Source organism: Peromyscus maniculatus, chromosome 15 (assembly GCF_049852395.1).
Source record: "Peromyscus maniculatus bairdii isolate BWxNUB_F1_BW_parent chromosome 15, HU_Pman_BW_mat_3.1, whole genome shotgun sequence".
NCBI lineage: Eukaryota > Metazoa > Chordata > Mammalia > Rodentia > Cricetidae > Peromyscus > Peromyscus maniculatus.
The window spans coordinates 17,060,618-17,075,653 of record NC_134866.1 but is presented as its reverse complement, the minus strand read 5'-3'; the positions used below and the strand labels follow the sequence as shown (position 1 = coordinate 17,075,653).

General features: G+C 36.8%; 1 protein-coding gene across 5 annotated transcripts in view; it reads left to right on the top strand.

Annotated features, from left to right (window-relative positions):
* Positions 1 to 15,036, top strand: part of Cdh18 (cadherin 18) — an 860,101-nt gene that overhangs the window by 247,299 nt on the left and 597,766 nt on the right. The window lies entirely within an intron of this gene.

Here is a 15,036-nt window from a genome sequence, read left to right as displayed (position 1 = left end):
AGATCTTTCCATTTTCTGACATCTCCTTCAATTTCTTTTTTCAGGGACTTAAAGTTCTTGTCATATAGGTCATTCACTTGCTTAGAGTTCTCCAAGGTATTTTATATCATTTGTGGCTATTGTAATGGGTGATGTGTCTCAGATTTCTTTCTCAGCCTGTTTGTCCATTGTATATAGGAGGGCTACTAATTTTTTTGAGTTGATCTTGTATCCTGCTATGTTGCTGAAGATGTTTATAGGCTGTATCAGTTCCTTGGTTGAATTTTTGGGGTCACTCATGTATACTATCATCTGCAAATAGGCAAAGCTTGATTTCTTCCTTTCCCATTTGTATCCCCTTAATCTCCTTATATTGTCTTATTGCTCTGGTTAGAACTTCAAGTACTATATTGAATAAGTATGGGGAGAGTGGACAGCCTTGCCTTGTTCCTGATTTTAGTGGGACCAATTTGGGTTTCTCTCCATTTAATTTTATGTTGGCTGTTGGCTTGCTGTAAATTGGCTTTATTATGTTTAGGTATATTGCCTATATTCCTGATCACTCCAAGACCTTTATCATGAAGGGGTGTTAGATTTTGTCAAATGCCTTTTCTGCATCTAGTGAGATGATCATGTGGTTTTTTTTTTTTTCTTTGAGTTTGTTTATATGGTGTCTTACATTGACAGACTTTCATATATTGAACCACCCTTGCATTCCTGGGATGAAGCCTACTTGATCATGGTGGATAATTGTTTTGATGTGTTCTTGGAGTCTGTTTGCCAGTATTTTAGCATCAGTGTTCATGAGGGATATCAGTCTGTAGTTCTCTTTCTTTGTTGCATCTTTGTTTGGTTTAGGAATCAGGGTAATTGTAGCCTCATAGAAGGAGTTCAGTAGTGTTTCTTCTGTTTCTATTGTGTGGAACAATTTAAAGAGTATTGGTATTAACTCTTCTTTGAAGATCTGGTAGAATTCTGCATTGAAACCATCTGGTCCTGGGCTTTTTTTGGTTGAGAGAATTTTAATGACTGATTCTATTTTCTTAGTGGTTATTGGAATATTTAAATAGTTTATCTGGTCTTGATTTAACTTAGGTATGTGGTACCTATCTAGAAAATTATCCATTTCTTTTAGATTTTCCAGTTTTGTGGAGTAGAGGTTTTTTAAGTATAACCTGATGATTCTCTGGATTTCCTCATTGTCTGTTGTTATGTCCTCCTTTTCATTTCTGATTTTGTTAATTTGGATTCTCTCTGTGTGTCTTTTGGTTAGTTTGGATAAGGGCTTGTCTATCTTGTTGATTTTTCTCAAAGAACCAACTCTTTGTTTCATTATTTTTTTGTGTTGTTCTCTTTGTTTCTATTTTAGTGATTTCAGCTCTCAATTTGATAAATTCTTGGAGTCTATTCTTCCTGGGAGACTTTGCTTCTTCTTGTTCTAGAGCTTTTAGGTGTGCTGTTAAGTCACTAGTGTGAATTTCTCCAACTTCTTTATGTGGGCATTTAGTGCTATGAATTTCCCTCTTAGCACTGCCTTCATAGTGTCCCATAAAATTGAGTATGTGGTGGCTTCATTTTCGTTGATCTCTAGGAAGTCTTTAATTTCTTTCTTCATTTCTTCCTTAACCCATTGATGATTCAGTTGAGCATTATTCAATTTCCTTGAGATTGTAGGTTTTCTGTAGTATTTGTTGTTGTTGAAATCTAACTTTAAACCATGGTGGCCTGATAGAATGCAGGAGGTTATTCCAATTGTTTTGTGTCTGTTGAGATTTGTTTTGTGGCCAAGTATGTGGTCGATTTTAGAGAAGGTTCCATGGGGTGCTGAGAAGAAGGTATATTCTTTTTTGTTGGGGTGAAATTTTCTGTAGATATCGATCAAGTCTATTTGAGTCATAACATCAGTTAAGTCCTTTATTTCTCTGTTAAGTTTCGATTGGCTGATCTGTCCAGTGGTGAAAGTGGGTTGTTGAAGTCTCCCACTCTTAATGTGTGGGGTTTTATATGTGATTTAAGCTTTAGTAATGTTTCTTTTACATATGTGTGTGCCCTTGTGTTTTGGGCATAAATGTTCAAATTGAAACTTCATCTTGGTGGATGTTTCCTGTGATGAGTATGTAATGCCCTTCTTGATCTCTTTTGATTGATTTTAGTTTAAAGTCTATTTTGTTGGATATTAGGATGGCTATACCCGCTTGTTTCTTAAGATCATTTAATTGGAAAGTCTTTTCCCAGCCTTTTATTCTTAGGTAGTGTCTATCTTTGAATTTGAGGTATGTTTCTTATATGCAGCAGAAAGATGGGTCCTGCTTTCGTATCCATTCTTTAAGCCTGTGTCTTTTAATAGGTGAATTAAGTCCATTGATACTAAGGGATATTAATGACCAGTTATTGTTCATTCCTGCTATTTTTCTGGTGGTAGTGTGTGTGTACTTCTCTTCTTTGGGGTTTACTCCTGTGGTGTTATCTATTTCCTGTGTTTTCGAGGGTGTATCTGACTTCCTTAGGTGGACTTTTCCTTCTAGTGGTTTCTGTAGGGCTGGTTTTGTGGATAAGTATTGTTTAAGTCTGGCTTTGTCTTGGAATGTCTTGTTCACTCTGTCTATGATGATTGAAAGTTTTGCTGGGTATATTAGTCTAGGCTGACATCCATTGTATCTTAGTGTCTGCATTACATCTGTCCAGGTCCTTCTGGCTTTCAAAGTCTCCAATGAGAAATCGGGTGTTATTCTGATGGGTTTGATTTTATATGTCACTTGGCCTTTTTCCTTTGCTGTTTCATTATTCAGTACATTTAGTTGTTTAATTATTGTGTGTCGAGGGGACTTTTTTGGGGGGTCTAGTCTGTTTGGTGTTCTATAGGCTTCTTGTATCTTCATAGGAATTTCCTTCTTTAAGTTGGGAAAGTTTTCTTCTACAATCTTGTTGAATATATTTTCTGTGCCTTTGAGTTGGTATTTTTCGCCTTCCTCTATTCTTTTATTCGTAGGTTTGGTCTTTTCATGGTGTCCCAAATTTCTTGGACATTTTGGGTCATGACTTTGTTGGCTTTAGTGTTTTCTTTGACTGATGAATCTATTTCTTCTACCGTATCTTCAACACCAGAGATCTTCTCTTCCATCTCTTGCATTCTGTTGGTTATACTTGCATCTGAAGTTCCTGTTCATTTACTCAGATTTTCTATTTCCAGTATTCCCTCTGTTTGTGTCTTCTTCATTTTTTTCTATTTCCCTTTTCAGGTCTTGGACTGTTTCCATCATCTCTTTCATTGCTTTTTCATGGTTTTCTTTCAGGGATTTATTGTTTTCTTCTGCTTTATTTGTCCTTTCCTCTAGTTATTTATAGCTTTCTTCCCATTTTTTGTTTGTCTGTTCCTCCACTTCATTTTTGATTTCTTCTTTATAAGCCTTTAGCATCTTCATGATGTTATTCATAAGGTTGCTTTCCTCTGCTTCTTCCATTTTTGTGATGTTCGAGTCTAGCTGTTGGAGGAGGGCTAGGTTCTTTGGTGCTGTATTGCTCTTTATTTTGTTGTATGTTCTTCTGCCTTGACGTCTGTGCATCTCCTTGTGGATTTGTTCTTGGTCTTATCAGTGCTCTTGATCCAGACAGAGCTCTTGTCCAGATTGGAGCTCTGTGGCAGCATGGGAGCTGGGGGCTGGTCTCTAAGTCTTAATAAGTGGCTGGAGTCTCAGGCAGATGGGTGTGGGGTAGGTTATGGAGATTGCAGGGTCTTTCGGGGGTCTTTGAGAAGGTGAACCTTCCTGGTGGGGGTGGGAGGGTCCTGCCCAATGGCCAGAACCTGGGGCCAAGTTGGGCAGGTCTTCCCAGGAATGGCTGGTGCCCAGGGATGGGACCTAGGAGCTGGCCTCTCTGAATATGACCCCAGACACTCACCTCTTGACCAGATGGGAGCTCTGGGGTGGAATGGGAGCTGGGGGCTCAATGGTTTAAATTTTATCTAAGTATATTGTATGTGAATAAATAATATAAAATCTGTACTAACTATACAGCTAAGGGAGAGTCTTTTAATGAATAATTTCATACATACCATAATTATAGTACCCAGTCTCACACATACATCTTTTCTACCATTGTGAAAACACCTTGATGAGGGTTGTCTTGGTTATTGCTCTGTGAGCCCTTTATGCCAGGCCTATTAAATCATTGTCATTTAAGAACATAATTAGCAATCTCATTAGCTCATGAAGGTAATGACCATTACAGTTCTTTCCCAATTTATGGTTACCCCTTTATCACAATTTAACAACAATGTCATCTCAGGTCAATAACAATTTTGGCTTACAAATGACCATTACAATAATGAAGGACCAGCACCTTATATCAAGAACCAGCACTTATTAATTCATTGTATTCCTCATTATATAGTGAAGTGCAGTTCTTGTAGCTGGTTACATTCCAATGAGACTCAATCAAGAGTGTTATTTTGTTGTTGCTAAATGGAAATAATACTACATTGGAAATGACTGCAAGTTATGAATGTTTTCCTTACTAGTCATAAGTTATAGAGTGTTACATAGCCAATTACTATATGCCAAGTGAACAGTAATGAAAAAATAAACATTTTTATAGTTAATATGAATTAATTAGAAAAACAAAACACTTGTCCTGTGTTTCTAAAATTTATTTTCCTTTTCTAAATATAAATATATATTGGGGTATATGTGAAATAGAGTTCTGATAATTGCTAATATTCAAAATGGATACTACAAAACTGAGTTTGTAGAGAATTATTGAAATATTTTTATATTATTTAATAACCAGTAGCTAAGTTAGAAATACACTGACTCCTAATATCAGTTTCAATCTGGATATATTAGATTCAAATTATATATAACAGATAATCATAATATTACTTGGTTAAACTAGCATTGACTTTTAATCTCATAGTTTAGAGGTGTTCTTCAACTTTTTCCTTTGTGTAAAGTTAATTCTCTGTAATTGTACGGGGAAGTGGCTCACATAAAAAGATTGCTTTGTTAAAATTCTGAAACTACTAACTTTCAGGGCTTAATAAAATTAGTAGTCATTGTAATAAAAAACATTTTGCTCAAGAAAAATCGTATGTACCAAGTTCATTCTGTAAGATTACAATGAGTTTGAAAAGTTCCTACTAATAATGAAGCCAGGATGCACTTGCTGTAAACAAGCCTAATGTGATGACAAACATATGCACATTTAATGTATGCTTATATGTCCTTTAGTACATGATACAATGTAATAACCATTATTTCATTCATTCATGTGTTTAGCCTTATATTCTTTAATTATAATTTTAGGGCACTTCTACTTATAAAAGAAAAATTTAGTCTTTTATAAAATTCCATGTTGCATTGTAGCAGATTCATGTGTATTATATCGACCACATCTCATAGTGATGTTTTTTTACATTTCTGTTCTATATTGTGAGTTATTTTCTTCACCAGAGATCTAGGTTTTAGGGTTTATGGTATTTACATGACAAAATTGTCTAATGATGCATGTCTTAGAATATCCCAATCTTTCTTTTGGGGGGGGGCGGTTTCGAGACAGGGTTTCTCTGTGTAGCTTTTTGCCTTTCCTAAAACTAACATTGTAGACCAAGCTAGCCTCGAATTTATAGAGATCTGCCTGTCTCTGCCTCCTGAGTGCTGGGATTAAAGGCATGCTACACCACCACCACTTTTTTTTTTTTTTTTTTTTTAGTAAGGCAGTGCTATGACATCTTAGTTCTGCAAAGCTTCAGGAGAAAGTATCTGCTATGAAGGAGCCCTACCTAACAATTCAATCATGCATTGTCTATTCATGCTTACTTAAATATAGACCACCTTCATGGGAGGACAATCTTTACAGGGCTTATATAGCAGAAGGTGGGTACTTACACCTTCTGCTTCATTATTTGAGTCTTTCTAAAGGTGAAATACATTCATTACCTTTTGGGTTTACAAAGAGTCTCACTTCATTAGTACATCAGCTAAGAGCCAATCTCATCAAAATCACATTACCTTGGACTCTAAAATCTAAACGGGGTAAATAGTGCTTAGTCAATGCCTGCTTTCAATGCTAAAATGCTAAGCACACGTCTGATCTAATTCACTAATTAGGGCTCCAGGAACTCAATTTTCTATGGTAAATCTCAAATAGGAACAAGTTTATTGGACTGCAAAACACTCACTTTACTAAGACCAAGCAGTAAAGTGAGTAGTTACAAGCATCTTTTTTTTTTTTTTTTTTTTTTTTTTTTTTTTTTTTTTTTTGGTTTTCCGAGACAGGGTTTCTCTTGTGTAGCTTTGCGCCTTTCCTGGATCTCACTTGGTAGCCCAGGCTGGCCTCGAACTCACAGAGATCTGCCTGCCTCTGCCTCCCGAGTGCTGGGATTAAAGGCGTGCGCCACCACCGCCCGGCAGTTACAAGCATCTTGAAAAGAAAAATGTGTCAGACAAAATCATATCTCTTGAAAGGGATTTAGTGGCATTTTTAAAGGTTTTGGCTCAAAAAGGCTAAAATATTAAAGAGGGAATAGTTGATGAAAGAATAAGTATTGTGTCTGAGTTTCCTAAGAAGAAAATATGATGTTAGAAGAAGCAATTCCTTCTAATGAAATCTAAAAATAAGTCTATCTCTTGTTTCCTTATTGGCATTCTTACTGAGAGTCAAGCAGAAATCTCATTGAATTGACTTGGTTCTTATAAGTCCTATTAGAAGTAACAGGAAAATATTTTAATATTGTGTTATTATACAGCCATTCACTTTCTCTGGACAACTCATGGAGCTTTTGGATTTATGAATATACAATAATATTGTAAATTGAAGAATTAATTGAAATTGGGTGCAATTTAGCATAGCTTGAATAACTTTAAGAGGATGACCTATTAAATAACTGGAAATACATTTTATGCAATTACGTACATAAGTAAATTCTGTTTTTACTAAGAAGTTTCATTATTATTATTCTAAGAACTCAGAAAAAATACTGCTGATATTATCTTTAGAACAATATTTTCATTGTTAATATTGGACATTTAGAAGTCATTGATATGATACGAGTACAAGGTAATATGACTTGTGGTAAAAATGAGATGACACTGTAGCTACATATTACGTTTGTTTACTTGCCTAGCATATACCAGCACAGCATTGAACTCCTATTATCATAAACATGAACAACTATAAAATTAAAAATGAGATGAAAGTGAAATATGTTCTTAATAAGGGAAAATATTACAAATCCTTTCTCTAAGTTTGTTATATTATTTATTACCTTCAAATAAATATGTTAATAAAGGAAACTGACTTGTTCCTTGGTGATATTTCAGGCTGAGCATTTTTCAGCAAAAGAAGAACACTTATAGATTAATTTTCCCTTGCCAAATTTTAGTCACTAAAATAGCACGCTGTGTCCTGTTTAGTGAAGATGTACATTGGACTGCAAGGTTAAGGGTGCTGTCCCCTGTGTGCTAGCAATGGAGCATGGAGGAACAGGCACCTGCTATTTGCCTTATTTCCAATTAGCCTATGTTAACCTTAGCAGGAGATATGTATGGTTCGTAAATATTTTCCCCCTGGCACACAGGTTTTCATTCTGTGGAATCTTGAGATAATTCAATTCTTAACATTTTTGCTTAGAAAATTTTAGCTTCTGCTCTCCCCAGATTATGTGTCTTAAAGTTGTTGTGTGTGCACCATGCACTAGAAAGAGTTAATTCTAAGAATTGGTTGACAGAGAGACAAATGTTTTGTTTTATCCTAGTTCCTGGAGTTAAAATTTCAAACCAGTCATGTAGTTTTTACATTTATTATTGATAGATGTGTGGTTCACATAGGGACCATGACACTTAAGAGAGTGTTCTTGTAATATAAGGTGTTTTGCTTTTCTTTGTTTATTGTGGTGATATGTAGACAGATTACCAATAGGCAGACAGAGAGACAATCAATCATGAAAGGTTTCTTTCTGTACATGGTACTTAAAGAACATCATAGGACATTTTCTGGTGTTCTGAACTTAGTGACTACTGTATTTCATTTCCTGGACTTTAAAGGACTCAGCCCTTGGCTCTGAACCTTGAATTAGCACTTAAGACTCAACAGTGCTTTAACATTTTCCTTAAGATCCATTGGTCTCACCTAATACAACGTTACATATTTTGACATTTCTAATGGGTGCAATTCCATGCTTCATGAACCTTCAAATCTTTATTTTCTTTTTAGAAATTACAATAGCCCTCTATGTAGTAGGTTTTTATGTTGACGAGAGGTTCTAGTTATTTTTCTTTCACCATTCATCTTGCCAAACTTAAATATAATGATTTTGGGTATTTTTCTTTCTGTCTTTCTTCCTTCCTTCCTTCCTTCCTTCCTTCCTTCCTTCCTTCCTTCCTTCCTTCCTTCCTTTCTTTCTTTCATTCTTTCTTTTAACATTGTTGTCTCTATAGTAAAAATAGTATTTTATGCATAATAGACACTAGAAGATTTGATGAGTAAGGCTATTTTTGTTGGTTTATCATGAAAGTATTTGAGATATTTGTTTGAATACTAGACAGGACATGGTCATAATTTCAGAAAATTAGAGATCACAAACTAAATTGCATGGACAACTAGGAACAGATGAAGCCAATTTTTTTCTAAGAAAGTCAAAGGAATACATGTAATTCTTGGGCCCTTAGCATCTGTAAAATATTTGTTATCCTCTAAGGTCACACCTTGCATGCTTCAGTATTGGCTTTTCAGTACTAGCAATGCATTCCATCTGAAATTATGTTGTATACATTATACAATATTGAATAGGTTTTATTCATTTGTAAGACACTACTCTTAGGCATATATACAGTTCTACAAAGCAGATCTAAGTCTGCTGATTTACTGTTCATGCCTCATTGTAAGCCATAGTTCTTGGTTGGGGCTGGATTGGCTGTGGTTACGATGTGAGGGTTTTCTGAAGTTTTAGTTTACATGTGAAGAAAGCTGATCCCCACCTAGCAGGTAGCACAGAGATGACCTGGAGTGATAAAAGCCCTGAGCTGGAAGATTGGTGACTGTCATTATATTAGACATGTGCTTTTTCTAGCCTAATTTCCTCAGATGTGTGATCAGGTATTCAGCTAAGATCCTCCCAAATATATATATATATATTGATTTTCAATATACTACAGTTATAAAAATGTTTCAATTATATTACACAGTTCCTTTGACTTTCCTCTTTTGTTAAAAATAGATTGTTTTCTCATATAATATATCCTGATTACAGTTTCTCTTCCCTCTACTCCTCCCAGTTCCTTCCCACAATCCCTCCCTTTGGATATACTTCCTTTATGTTGCTCATTTGAAAAGAACAAGCTTCAAAGACAAAACAAAATAGCAAAATAATAATAAGAGAAAACAAAAAACATCACATTGAAGTTGGCTATGCAACAGAAGGAAAAGAACCTGAGATGAGGCCTAAAAAATCAGAGACCCACTTGTTCGCTCACTGAGGAATACCATAAAAACACTAAACTTGAAGCATTGATATATATGCAGAAGACCTGGTGCAAGCCCTGCTTATGGCTTCAGACTCTGTGAGTTCATGAATTCAGTTGATGTAGATGGCCTTTTCTCATGGTGTTCTCCAACCTTTCTGACTCTTAGATTCTTTCTGCCTTCCCTTCCACAGGGTATCCTGATCTCTGAGGGGCAGGATTTGACATCAATTCCCATTTAGAACTGAGTGTTCTCTCTTTCTCTCTGCATAGTACTAAACTGTGACTCTCTGCGTTTGCTACTATCTGCTACTGTTGGAAGCTGTAACACAAACCTCAAAAGGTCTTATTAATAAAAAACAAAACCAGGAGCCGGATATTAGTGTGAAATCGGAAAGATCAGAGAAACAGAACAAGGCACAGCCAACTTCACCTCGCCAACTTCTCAACTGATCTTGTTTACTCAGACTGAAAGTCTCTGAGTTCTCACCTGAATGGCTCAGGTGAACTGCTAAAAAGCCTCTAGTTTCTGGTCCTCATATCTTCTATACCTTTCTGCTTCCTGCCATCCCTTCCTGGGATTAAAGGCACGTGTCTTTCCTAAGCAAGACATGAAATCTCAAGTACTGGGATTAAAGGTGTGTGCCACCATGTCTGGCTCTATTTCCAGTGTGGTCTTGAACTCACAGAGATCCAGATGGATCTCTACCTCTGAATGCTAGGATTAAGGGTGTGTGCCACAACTGTCTGGTCTCTATGTCTAATCTAGTGGCTATTCTGTTCTCTGACCCCAGATAAGTTTTATTAGGGTATACAATATTTTGGGGGACACAATATATCACAACAGGAAGCTTCTCTGATGACATCTGAATAAGGCACTGATATATGAGTGTAGCAGAATATCATTGGGAATCACTTATATCACTACTTTTTTTTTTAAGGTCAGTAGAATTTGCTTTTCCACTAGGTCTTTGAAATTTTTAGTTTCTGGTTCTTGGTCAAAGTGTTGGATATGGGTTGGATATGGGTTCCATCTTATGGAATGCTCAAGTCAAACCAGTTATCTCTTTGAAAAGTACAGAGGCTTGTTTCGCCATTGTCCTAGCATATTTTGCAGGCAGGACAGCATTGCACATCAAAGGTTTTATGGCTGGGTTAGTGGAAGGTTTTTCTTCCCTTAGCTTGTAGAGTACCTTCATGTTTGAAAAACACTATAAGATGGGAGTGAAGGGTTTATATATGTACCAGCTTAACTACTACATGTTTAATGAGTTATGTGGGTGTTTTCTTCAGCAATGGGGACTTTATGTCAGATTTGGAGAGCAATCTATTTCATTATCAACAGACTGAGTTGTCCCAGGATTTACATGAGACCACTTTGGACAAGAACTAAATTGAATGTCACCCAGTTCTGGTACTGGAAGCTTACTTTGGAGACAAGAGATGATGAGTTAGAACTTCATTTCTCTCATTATTTAGTGACTTCATTATGATTATCTTCATATGTTTTAGAAAGTTTCCACTGCTCTAGGTTTCTATATCACCTCAAATGCTCCTCAAATCTTGCTATATTTCCCCTCATTTCCTGACTTCATGACCTGATTTTCTTGTTCTAGCACCCCTGCCCCCCAGTCCACCCATAAGGTCTATTCTGTTTCCCCCTCCTAGAGAAATCCATATGTCCCTTCCTCCCTTCCTCTATAACTAAACTCTCTAGGCCTATAGACTGCATCTTGGTTATCATTTATGTAAGAGCTATTATTTACACAGAAGCCAATACATACCATAATTATAGGTCCGGGTATCTGTTACCTCACCCAGGATGATTTTTTTTCTAGTTCCATACATTTGCCTGCAAATTTCATGATGTCATTTTTTAACAGTTGAGTAATTCTCCAGTTTACATATGTACCACATTTCCTTTATCTGGTCTTCTGTTGAAGGACATCAAGGCTATTTCCAATTTCTCACTATTACTGAAAGAGTAGCAATGATCATGGTTGAGCAAGTGTCCTTGTGATAGGGTTAAGCTTTCTTTGCGTATATTGTCAAGAGTGGTATTGCTGGATCTTGAGCTGGAATGATTCTCATCTTTATGAGGAAATGCCACATTTATTTTCATAGTGGCTGTACATGTTCACACTCCCACAAGCAATGGATGATGAGTGTTCCCTGATTCTTTTTTTTTTTTTTTTTTTTTTTTTTTTTGGTTTTTTTCGAGACAGGGTTTCTCTGTGTAGCTTTGCGCCTTTCCTGGAACTCACTTGGTAGCCCAGGCTGGCCTCGAACTCACAAAGATCCGCCTGCCTCTGCCTCCCGAGTGCTGGGATTAAAGGCGTGCACCACCACCGCCCGGCCGAGTGTTCCCTGATTCTAAATCCTCTCCAGTCTGAGCTGTCTCTTGTGTTATTGATCTTAGCCACACTGACAGGTTTAAGATGGAATCTTAAAGTAGTTTTGATTTGCATTTCCCTTGTGGATAAGGATGTTGAGCATTTAGTTTTCATATCTGAGGAAATAGACTTTAAACCAAACTAATCAAAGGACATAGAGAAGAACACTTTATACTCATCAAAGGGAAAAGTCAACCAAGAAGAATGTTTTCTAACATTATGATTGTCTATATCTTTTTGAGACTTTAAATATTGAGAGATATCACTAACCAATGATTGTTGATTCCTAATACTTTGTTTTCTTGTTGTTGTTGGTGGGGTGGTGGTTGTGGTTTCTCTCTCTCTCTCTCTCTCTCTCTCTCTCTCTCTCTCTCTCTCTCTCTCTCTCTCTCCCTCCCTCCCTCCCTCCCTCCCTCCCTCCCTCCTCCCTCCCTCCCTCCCTCCCTCCCTCCCTCCCTCCCTGTGTGTGTGTGTGTGTGTGTGTGTGTATGTGTGTGTTTCCTTCTTTTGATTTTGTTGTTCTGAGACTTTGTATTCCCTCTGTTTCCAAGGTTATAGCTCACCTCTTCAGATTGGCATCATATTTCCAGCATCTTTTGTAGAGCTAGGTTTGTGAATATATATTGATTATTTTGGATTTATCATGGGATGCTTAATTTTCTCCATGTATGGTGATTGAAGTTTTGCTGGTTATAATAGTCTGGGCTGGTCTCTGTGAGCTCTTATAATCTGCAGGACATCTGGCCCTTCTGGCTTTTACAGTCTCCATTGCTAAGTCTGTTGTAATTCTAACAGATTTGCCTTTTTATATGTTACTTGGTCTTTTATTTTACTTTGCAGCTTTTACTATTGTATGTGTTGTCATTGTTCTATAAAATTAATGCTTTGATTGTTCTGTCCTAAGAGGACTTTATTTGGTGTTCTTTTTTCTTCTTGTATCTTAATAGGCATCTCCCTCTTTGGGTTAGGAAATTTTTCTTTTATGTTATTGCTGAAAATGTTTTTCTAGTCTTTGTTCTGGGAACCCCCTCTGTTTCTTCTCTATCATCATCATTATTAGAGTTGGTCTCTTCATAGTATCCTAGATTTCCCAGATGTGTTATTTCAGGAGTTTTTTAGATTTAATGCTTTCTTTGACCAATATAATCATTTTTCTATTATATCTTCAGTGTCTGAGATTCTTCCATGTCTTGCTTTCTATTAGTGAAGTTTGCCTCTGTAGTTCCAGTTTGAACTCCTAAGGTTTTCATTTGTAGGATTTCCTCAGTTGGGTTTTCTTATTCTGTTCTATTTCCATTTTAAATTCTTGAACAGTTTTATTGATTTCCTTTCACTGTTTGTGCTTTCATGGATTCTTTTTTTTTTTTTTTTTTTTTTTTTTGGTTTTTCGAGACAGGGTTTCTCTGTGTAGCTTTGCGGCTTTCATGGATTCTTTAAGGGATTTATTCATTTCTTCTTTAAAGAATGCTCCATCATATCCATACAGAATATTTTAATGTATTTTCTTGTCCTTCAGCTACATTGGAATATCCAGGGCCTCCCATTGTAAAACTGCTACACTCTAGTGGAAAGCTATTGTCCTCACCATTATTGATTACATTTTTATGATGTTATCTAGGTCTGGGGGGTTGGGAAGACCATAGTTCTATGTGCAATCAGGTTTTGTCTTTGTTTGGTGGGTTTCTTGTTCCATGGCTTCAGTTACCTCTCTGTTTTTTAGCAAAGATTGGTGGCTGTGTGCTGCCTCTTAGGAACTTTTCTCTGTATCTGATAACTGCAGCCACTGGTGTTTTCAGGCACACTGCACTTCTGAGTATTTTGACCTTACACCTAGAAATGGAGATAAGGTAGGTTGTTGAGGGGGTTTACAGGAAGGAAGAAAGCAGAGCGTCACACCAGGATCTGCTTATTTAGTCTCTACAAAATGGTGATAGAGAGTGAAGAGAGATTACCACAGAACTTCTGCTATAGAGCCAGGGATGGGACTATGTGATGGGTCTGGAGGAATGGAAAATGAGGTGAAGATCTGGATTAAACTGAATAAATAAGTTTACAGGGGTTGCCTTCTGGAATTTTGGGGTGAAGTAAAACAAGGAGTGGAGGGAGGGAATCTAGTAGAGGAAGGTCTGTGGGATCCACAAGCAATGTGGGTACAAGTAAAGGAAAGCGGTAGTAGGTACTATGATGCTAGGGATGAGATTGGACAACAGGATTTTGAGTTTAGGAAGGAGTGATGAAGGTCTTCAGTTAGTGTACCTGCTTCTCTGGCCTGCTCAACTGGGTGTTCCCATGAAATGCCTTTTGGTGTTGGAGACTGGGATAATGGGATGAGTTGGGGAATGAAAATTAGAAGACTAGGGTTTTGTGACCCATTGAAGATGAAGTCAGAGAAGAACATGGGACAATAGTGGCTATTCTGCTACAGAGTTCCTTATGAAACAGGGGGATTGGATTTGGAGGAGAGGGAGAGGTGAGAATCTGTGGTCAGTCTTTCTGCCTCCCTGGAAGTAGTGGTTGGTCCCTTATTGGAATTTTATGCCAAGTTTTAGTATTCTGTAGGCTTAATAGTGAAAAAAAAATGTAGAAATTATAAAGTGACTTATGTGCCATCCAATATTTACTATAAACCACTATTTGAACATCAGCAACAAAAATTATATATTTTGCTGGGTGTAGTAATGCATGCCTTGAATCCCAGCACTCAAGAGGCAGAGGCAGGTAGACCTCTGTGAGTTCGGGGCTAGGATGTTATACAGAGTCAGTTACACAGAGAAACCCTGTCTTAAAAAAATCACACACACACACACACACTTAAAATGTCTTTTATTGAAAAAATGCTAGATAATTTACCTATTATACCACCCTACAATTTCCAGTCTTTTTTTTTTTTTTTTTTTTTTTTTTTTTTTTTTTTTTTTTTTTTTTTTTTTGAGACAGGGTTTCTCTGTGTAGCTTTGTGCCTTTTCCTGGAACTCACTTGGTAGTTCAGGCTGGCCTCAAACTCACAGAGATTCGCCTGCCTCTGCCTCCTGAGTACTGGGATTAAAAGCATGTGCCACCACCGCCCAGCTCACAATTTCCAGTCTTAATCTAGTGAAGCAATAATGAGTTGGAGAATGAAAATAAGTAAACACACTTGAACAGGTAACAAATGAGGTAGCTGAGATTTTATTTACCTTTTCCATAATACACAATCTAAAAGTCCTGAT